The 9,183-nt window shown below is 47.4% G+C and overlaps 1 long non-coding RNA gene across 1 annotated transcript in view; it reads right to left on the bottom strand.

Moving 5' to 3' along the window:
- The window catches only part of LOC109319880, a 28,886-nt gene that overhangs the window by 12,236 nt on the left and 7,467 nt on the right, over positions 1–9,183 (bottom strand). The window contains exon 2 of the long non-coding RNA XR_002103657.1: positions 1,311–1,322. This is a non-coding gene — a long non-coding RNA (uncharacterized LOC109319880). The remainder of the gene's footprint in view (positions 1–1,310; positions 1,323–9,183) is intronic.

Genomic DNA, 9,183 nt, shown 5'->3' with positions numbered 1-9,183 from the left:
GATAATCCAATGAAGATGTAGAGCTAGTAGGTATATCAATGAACTTTGCCTGGCCAATAAATTTATATATGAAGAACTAAAGGTCACATTTTGTTATAGTCATAACATTATTCCATGAATTCTTCCAACAACACTGGTTGAAATAAAAGTTATAATTTCAGAATTATTCTGTGTTTATATGGGGGGGAAATTGTGAGGCCGGTACAATCTTTGTTTAGAAACAGAATTAAAGTTTAAAGTATTTAGAAGATTAAAAGTATTATGGGACTGGTCTGATGTGATGTTGTATGCCTCAGCCAAGACTACAGTTATTGAAAAGTGTAAGCAGGAAATCCCATGCAGTACTAGATGTTAAGGCCAGGTCCATAAATGCCCAATTTCTATTTCATACAAAAAACTAGAATTCTCAGTTCCAAAATGATACCTTTTATTAGACCAACTGGAAAATGGCAAGAAAGTTGCCCTTTTCTGCAAGCTTTCAGAATCAAAGTCCCTTCATCAGGCTCTGGGAAAGGTGTAGATGGTACAAGATGGTAAAAAGTCCCCATAGGTAGGAAATAAACTTCATTTTTGCACAGAGGGAGCTGAAGATGGAAGTCTGTCCCTCTGGGTCCATGAGTGTCTTTGTCAGCTGTGTTGAGTAGCTCTTTGATGTGTTGATCAGGTAGAATTCCTTCCCTGGAGGTGTCAGATGGCAGGCAGGGAGACAACAAAAACCTCCTTGTTGTTCTGCAATGAAGTTTAAAATCCAAAATCACCTGAAATTCGGCACCTACTGTTTTGAATTAGTCCTTGTGTGTTATGATTCCCTATTATAAAGTCTAGTCTTTATCTTATATTTTCTTTCTTCTGGGCCCACAATAGGTCATTTTTTTCCCCACACACATTCTTAAATGCCAGAATATTACTCCCAGCAAACATAGATGAGCTCCTAATTTGACACAAATCTTTGTTAAAATAACATATCCTACCTCACAGATGATTATGTATTGCTCCCAAACCAGTGGTCATCCCCAAATAAAAAAATATATCCATTTAGTTAAAAAACAAAAACTTCACCAGGAAGGACCAAACCACAGATTCACTATATTTAGTGTTTTTTCCTTTGACAGTGGCTGATAACCAGTAATTCAATTTGGAGGGAAAAAACTTGTATGTGTTGTATATTGAGAAGGGGTAATGGTGAGCTAGCAAAATGAATCCTTTAATTAATACTATGTATGATTGCTCTATACTGTATTGCTACCTTCTTGAATGTACAGAGTCAAGTCAAAGGTCCACCCAACCCTGCTCTGGTCAAGGTGTCCTACTTTCAATAGCCACTAACACTAGTATCACATTTTTGCCTTTAGTTCCCTACCCTGAACTTACTAGATATCTGTTTACAACTGGCTTATCTAGAAGCAGCCTACAAAACAAGCTTATGCTTCTCAAGGGGTGGGCCTACATATGCAAATAATCTGTGAGCAGTTTAGAGTAAACTACTTTAGAGTAAACTCTCCCAGGCACATGTCTACACATGCAGGGATGTGGGAATAGATTTGCTGCTCCTAGCAGCAGACTGCTCCTGCTCCTGAGGGCCCTGCACCAGGATCCTGCTGCAACCAGGGGGAGCTGGAGGCTCCAGGTGCAGCTGCCTGTGGCCAGCAGCCCCTCCTGGGCCTCCAACTCCACCACCTCTGGGCCCAGCTGGCCAGCCAGAGCTGGTGGCTGCATATTGTGTAGACCACCTGGGATGATAAGCACTGGCTAGAGGCATTCCAGATGACCCAGGCCACCTTCCTGGACCTCCTGGAGCAGCTCCACCTGCACCTGGAATGGCAGGACACCTCCTGCAGACACCCAGCTGGCCATCACCCTGCTCAAGCTGGCCACACCCACCAGCCTTCACTATTTCCTCCACCTCTTCAGCATAGGCAAGGCCACCAATGGGGAGAACATCCTGGAAGTGTGCAGCACCCACCAGGATGTGCTGGGGCATACTGTGCTCTGCATGCATGACCCCCTGGTAGTGGTAGCAAGGTTCCGCACTATGCCTGTGAGAGGTGCCCAGCCTCCCAGTGCAGTATTCATCCCACTAAGCCACATATCCTCTACTTCAGTGGTCACCAACCAGTGGATCTTGATCCACTGGTAGATCTCGGAGCCTCTTGCAGTTGATCTAAGACTGGGGTGGGAGGGTGAGTGCCCACATGCATGCACAGCAGGTCAGTCCGTGGGTGAGGGGAGAGGTGGGGGCTAGATCAAGGCCGCCACAGTGAGGGACAGTGCCGCAGAGGCAAGAGCAGGGGTAAGTTGAGTGAGGCCCCGGCCAGGTGGGACTTACCTGCTGGGCAGGTGCATCCCCAAATAATTTTTTCTCCCTGTGCCTCGATCTGCCCCACCTTCCCTCCCCACAGATTTACCTGCTGGGTGTGGGGAGCAGTGGTGCACAGTAGATCTTGGGTTGCTTTTAAATGCCAAAGGTGATCTTCTACTTATAAAGGTTGCAGACCACTGCTCTACTTTGTTTGCCTCCTCCTGGCTCCTCCCTTGACTTTCCAAGCACAGTTTCAAGGGGAGGGCCAGAGAGTGTTTGGGGAAATACCTAATTCATTATGTAATGGTTAGAGCATTTTGCTGAGAATCAAGAGGTGCACATTCAAATCCGTTCTGGGTAAGGGGGGCCTAGAACTCAATTCTACTCCTCCCTGGGAATTTGCATTAAACTATCATTTAATTTGCATTAAACTATCAGGCTAGAAGGCAGGAGGGCTGCTTTCCTTCATGAGTTGTGGTTATTTCCTCCAACTAAAGTTTCAGGACTTACCTAGCATCACATGCATACTTAGATGATTCTCAGTGCACGCTCAGCAGGCTAGCACAGGCAGTGCTGAACCCCAAGCTGCATACATGCCAAAAACGGCAGTTACACACCAATGCTCCTACCACTTATGAATATAAAGCAGAAATAGAAGCCAGTCTGGAGCAGCTGGGTATATTATGAGATGCTATAGAAAGGAAAGACTAATCAGCCATTACTTTGTTTTGCCTATGGAGCTTTGGACCAAATATTTTTTCGTGCTTTCTAATTCTTTCGAAGAGCCAGACTAAATTATTGTCTATTAGTTTGCCTCTCACCATGAGGAGCCATTTCCCACTAATGAGCCATTCTTTTGTATGGATCAAAAGGCCCCTTTTAACTCTGAAATCACAGCTATGGAAAAATTATAATGTACCAAATTAATCCTTTTATACTTTTACACCTATAACAATAACCAAAATGAAATCTCAATTACAAATATCCAAATTTTCATAAGAATACATGGCCTGACCAGTGTTTAGCATAGATACCTTTACTAAACAAAAAAGGATGGTTATAAGCTTCCAAACAAAATACTTCAACATTCTGATTAATTCCAAAGTACTGTGGATAGAAGATCAGGTTCTATCTAGTCCTTCAATATATTGAATTTGACGATAAAGAGTTGCTCAATACCTTTTTTTTTTTTTCATTTTCTCCCACTTCACCCTGCTCTGTTTGGGTGCCTGTACAAGAACCAGGAAGCTGTAATTATAGTGCGTCAGAGCAGACTTGATTAATTGAGTCTGGAGCATGGTAATTACTGTGCTCCAGCCAGCCTCCATGTCTCATATATCTGTGTCCCTGGACTTTAAAATGGTGGCAGGGGCACTTTAACTAAAGCTCATTCAAGCTTTAGATAAAGTGCACCCACTGCCATTTTGAAACATGGGGATGCTGATAATTGAGACTCTCCAGGTGCTTTAATTAGAGCAGCTCTTAGAATCACTCTAATTAAAGTGCCCGCCCACAGCCCCAGAGCATTTGTAAAAATGCCCTTTATTCTCTGGTTATGTTTGTGCATTTTTAGTGTGCCATGTTATGGTAAGCTTGGATCACAATTTAAGAATTACTTGTAAATTTGCAGCAGGGGTGATGTGTAGGGGGTGTACATGGGTGCATGTGCACCCTCTGAGCATGGCAGTGCACCCCTACAAAAATGTGCCACCAACACTGTCAGTAGCACCTGCGAGTAGCCACTGCTTGCCACCCTACCACCAGTCTGCAATCCCTGCTGGCCACCGCTGACACTGCCAGCGGCGTCTGTGGGTGGTCACTGACTGCTGGTCAGCACTTGCCACCCTACTCCCCCTGCTGCCGACAGTGCCAGTGGCCTCTGCAGGAGCTCCCCTGCTTACCACCATCATGCTCCCACTGACGCTCCTGTGCTCCCGCTGCTGCCTCACTCCCACTGCCACCGTGCCTCCCCCCCCCAGCTGCTAGGGGCATGCATTGTTCATGATTTGCAGTGAACATGTTAAGATCCTGTATTGCGCCTATGCATAGATCTAAGAATAGCACATCCTACATTTATGCAGGGGGTATGGCTACATCAGAAGTGGCCAACCTGTAGAACTCATGTAAAAAATACTACATGCAGCCTCTGCGTGGCCTGCAGCAGACTGGGGACAGGCTAGGTAGATAAGGCAGGAAGCACAAAGCAGAGTAGCAGATCAGGCAGAGAGTACAATGCAAGAAGCAGAAAGCAGAGCAGCTGAACAGGTAGGAGAAGGGGATAGGAGTAGCACTCAGGAGGTACATCTACACAAGAAGTTTACCATGCAGCTGCCCTATCAGGCTGCAAGACACTAATTAACTCCACCACAGGTTAGTACTTGTAAATACAAATACTATCCCATGGTGGAGTTCTTTAGTGCACAGCAATGCACATGTAAATGCTGACAGGGCTGGCTGGGGCACAAGGATGCTTAAGTGTGGGGATGTCTGCAAGCTAGCTCTACACTAGAGCACCTGCATGTCCCAGCCAGCCCCTCTGAAGCACACTGAGCTGGGTCAAAGCAGCCCTGGGCTGGCAGGCAGACCCCATGGGCGCACTGCCAGCCCCCCTGCCTGCCGGCACCGCTCCGACCCAGCCCAACATGCTGCGGTTCCAGGCAGACATTCAAACACATCACCCAGGAGCAATTAAGTCCAGCACAATATGTATTGGAGTTTATTGCTCCAAGCTAATAGCACATGTAGATGTACCATGGGAATGCTATGTGAAATACCTACCAAAAAAGGTTGGCTAGATTAGATGACCTCTGGAGTCCCTTCCAGACAGTTGAAGGTTGGCAGAATGATAGTATTGTTTGAACTTCAGAGAGAGATTAAGAGCCAGATTGTTGATGTCTAAAGATCCAGGGCCAGTTCGTAATTGACCGTGAAGGTGTCTAAGTGGAATTTAAATGTCTAAGCCTATAAGTGAATGTCTATGTTATGGCGATGGCCTATCCCAGTCAGACCATACTTAACTAATGCCCTACCCACTCCTACTGATGCACTGCAAGCCCAGAAGTACATTGGTGGAGAGATCCCAGAGTCTCCATTTCCAGACTTCAGTCTCTAATGCACCTAAGAGCAGATAGATACTCTGACCTCAGTCCAGAGAGTGCTCAAAGGTAATGAGGCATAGGTGCATTGTTATTGTCTGGATCTATAGAGGCCATGTTCTTTTTACACTATAATTGTATTTAGAAATATTTGCATAGTCTGTATGTCTGCTATGTGCTTCACCTGCTGGAAGTCTATGAAGAAGTGGAATGCTGGGTTCTTAAACTGTGGAGTCTGGAGTGCTAGCACTAGTTCTGGGGAGTATTAGCAGCTGAGCCTTGGGGTCCCACTTCTATGAGTAGGTAGCAGATGGAAATGGAGACTGAAGGAAACCTAGTTGCATGAGGGTCTGACACAGCAATTTCCAAAGGGTGTGTTGCAAGTGGTGGAACACACTGCAAAAAAATTTACTTCCTCAGCTTCAAATCCAGCCCATGGAGCTGCCCTCAGGTTGGGAAACTTGGCAGTGGGGGAAAGGTGACAAGTGACATGGCCACTGCTCTCCTACCACCATATTTCCAAGCTCCACGTATTGTTATTGGGCTCCGGCTGTGGCAGCCCTACACAACGGGATCAGGTCTAGGGACCAGACATGGTCCATGGACCCGTAGGGCCAAAAGGTTTGGCACTGCTGCCTAAAAGTCTTACATAGATACACACACACACTCTTCCCCCGCTTTTAGGTGTAAAAAGTGAAGTGTGCCACTGTCACAGAGGCACTGGGGTGCTCCGTGCCTGAGAATGAGGTAAGGCGAGCTGCCAATCACCGGTGCAGCCCAGCTGCCGGTTGCTGGGGCAACAAGGCAGGTCATGTGGCCAGAAGGGGACAGGGCCAGGCCTTTATAAACAGCCCAGGCCAGAGCCTGACTAGCAGTTCCCTTCTGGCAGGAGCAGGAGCAGGAGCAGGAGCAGGAGCAGGAGCTCTGCAGCTGAGCTGAGCTGAGTGGTCTGAATTGGTAGTGGCAGCCTTGTGGTGCTGACTGGCTGTGATGATGCTGGGGATGAGAGCCCCTTGACGAGGGGTAGGGTTGGAGGCCCTGGTGGGGGGGGCTCGGTGTTTATGTTATGAGCAGGAGGCTCTGTGTTTTATGTTGAAGCCAGGTGGCTTGCGTTGCGTTACAGTTACTCCAGAGGACCGGGTGAGGCTGTAGGGGAGAGAGGAGGCCTCACAGGAGCTCCCCAGGAGCTTGCGGGTTCCTGGTGCCCAGCAGGGGCACAGTGCCACAGCAAGCACAGCATAAGGAGTGCCAGGAGGGCGCTTGCTGAGTGGGGGTTGTAGCCCCAGCTGCGAGAGGCGTGGCCCAGGCCCCAGACTGGGGCGGCGGGTGCGAGAGGCGTGGCCCAGGCCCCAGAGTGGGGCAGGCTCTGATTGATGAAGACCCAGTAGGGTCGGGGAGGCCAGGTAAGGCTCTGGCCGCCTGAGCCCAATTTGATATTTACCAGTAGCAGGACATTGGAGTGAATAGTAGGAGCTAGGGCAGCGGTGGCAACGAGCCAGGCCCAGGGGCACCAGGAGCTAGGGCAGCGGCGACGAGCCCAGGGTGCCAGGGGGAGAGCACCTGAGGGGCAGGGGACTGTACAACGTCCCATGGAACAGCTGTGAGGTTTGGGGCATGCTAAAGGGGAGGTTTGGAGGCACGCATACCCCTTAAGGGAGGGGTGCACAGAGGCACCCCATTTGGAGTAGGGGCAAGAACACACATACCGTTCACTAGGGGAACAAAGGCAGCCTCCCATTTAACCTATTAAACAGCAAAGTCATGGCAGGCGAGGATTCGAAGGTGCCTAGTCCACCCTAACGTGACGGTAGGGGGCGCTAGGGAGTTCACGGCTGCTCCTAGGCCCCACTCCCTCACAGCCACCAATTTTAATCCAGGAAAAAGTGTGCACGGGGTATCAAACATCTAGGAAACACTGGCCTAACATACTGGAACCTAAATACAGTACCTGTTGTGTGTTCTACAGGAGCTCTGCCCAGCCCAGGTATGAAGGATGCAATGGGAAACTAGATGTTTCAGTGCAACCAGTAGTGTAACCAGTAATCTACCCTCCCCTGCTCCCTCAACTGTTCTCTTGTAACAAGTCTAAAATCACTTCCATAATTAAGCTTGCTCTGTCACCACTATGGCCCATGTGAATACAACATGCTTGTTTGATACTATCATTTAGCTCAGAGGTGCTTAATCCCAGGCCCACAGGCCAAATTCAGCCTTCAGCACTGTCATCCACCCTGCAGGGCTTCCCACAGGTCCAAAATCTGACAGTGGGAGAGCAGTACCATTACTCCCCTGCTCCAAACTTCCAGACCAATGGGGAGCCCTGTGGGTCAGATTGCATGGCTCCACACACTGGATTGGGGATACAGGATGGTGCAGGGTCCAATCCTAACACATGGGCTGAGCAGGAGTAGGACAGAGCTGCAGGGACTGACCCCTGCACGCATGCAGGCTGGGGCAGTGTGGGGTCTCAGGGCCCAATCCCAGCACAGAGCCTGATCCTGGCATGCAGGGCCCAATTCCAGTGTTCAGGGCCCAGCCAAGGCGACACAGAGCCTGATCCTTGGCCCATGACACCCAATTCAGCCCATGGACCAGTCCCATGCCACTCATCTGACCCACGGAGCCAAAATTTGAAGTATTACCGATCTAGTTTCTAAACTGCCCTTGTGAATAGTCCACAGGGCTCAGGTGGCAAATGTTATTTTTTTTAGTTGGGTGTGTTGTCTTTTTTAAATGTACAAGTACTTATGTGCAAACTTGGAAGGAATCTGCTGCAGCTGTGTCATCATTCATAAGTGGACTTTCACACAGGGAAAATGATGACTGCTTTGTTTATTTGGATTTCCAGGTTGAATTTAAGGTGCTTGGTTTGATTTATAAAGCCCTAAATGAGAGTTGACTGCCTGAAAGACCTCAGCAGCTGAGATCAGTGGATTCACCTAAAATGACAATCTGCTACTTTAAAAGTAAGCTACTGCTAAAGTTTTTTTTCTGAGAAAAATCTTGCCTTTGGAACTCACATTCCCCTTTGCCCAAAACAGCTTGGATTTGTAAAGTTTCTGAATTTGCTGCAAGGTTTATCTATTATAATGGGTTTGCTTGGGCAAAATAGAGTGAGGTTTTATTGTTTATGGCCTGTTTTTTTGCTAGTATGGGATTACCATTTTATGTAATGCATTTCAGAATAAAAGCCATGCTATAAAAGGTTACTAAAGTCCTTTTTTCATATTAAGGCCATTTGTCTTTTTGTTTCTGGTTTTCAAATTTGTACAAAGCTTAAAGATCTAGAAGGTAATTTAAACAATGCTGTAGTACCCCTCTGGTGTTTATATTTTTTAAATTTGTCATTCCAAATGTAATTATTAAAAAATAATAATTCTACTGAGAAGCAGTGGTTAAGCTCACATACAGCACTGCATTATATGGTTATACTGCTTCCAGGTTAAGCACACAGTGGGCACAATTACATGAGATGTTTACTGTAGAGATGCCTAATTAGCTCCACAGCAAATGCCTCAGTATCTACATGAGCAGTGTTATTAGGATCACAGTAAATTAGTACTTGTAAATACAAGTACTATCTTACAGCAGAGATTTTCACTCCATAGCACTGCACATGCAAATGCTGACAAGGCTGGCTAGGGCATGGGGGTGTTTCAGCGTGGGAGCTGCCTGGCTAGCCCCATGCTGAAGCATCCTCATATCCTGGGGAAGATCTTAGAAAAGTTTATTAAGGAGGCCATCCTTGATGGACTGGCCCAGGCTCACATCCTAAGGGATAGCCAGCAC

Source organism: Crocodylus porosus, unplaced genomic scaffold, assembly GCF_001723895.1.
Source record: "Crocodylus porosus isolate Cpor-Errol unplaced genomic scaffold, CroPor_comp1, whole genome shotgun sequence".
NCBI lineage: Eukaryota > Metazoa > Chordata > Crocodylia > Crocodylidae > Crocodylus > Crocodylus porosus.
This window is presented reverse-complemented; position numbering and strand designations above follow the sequence as displayed.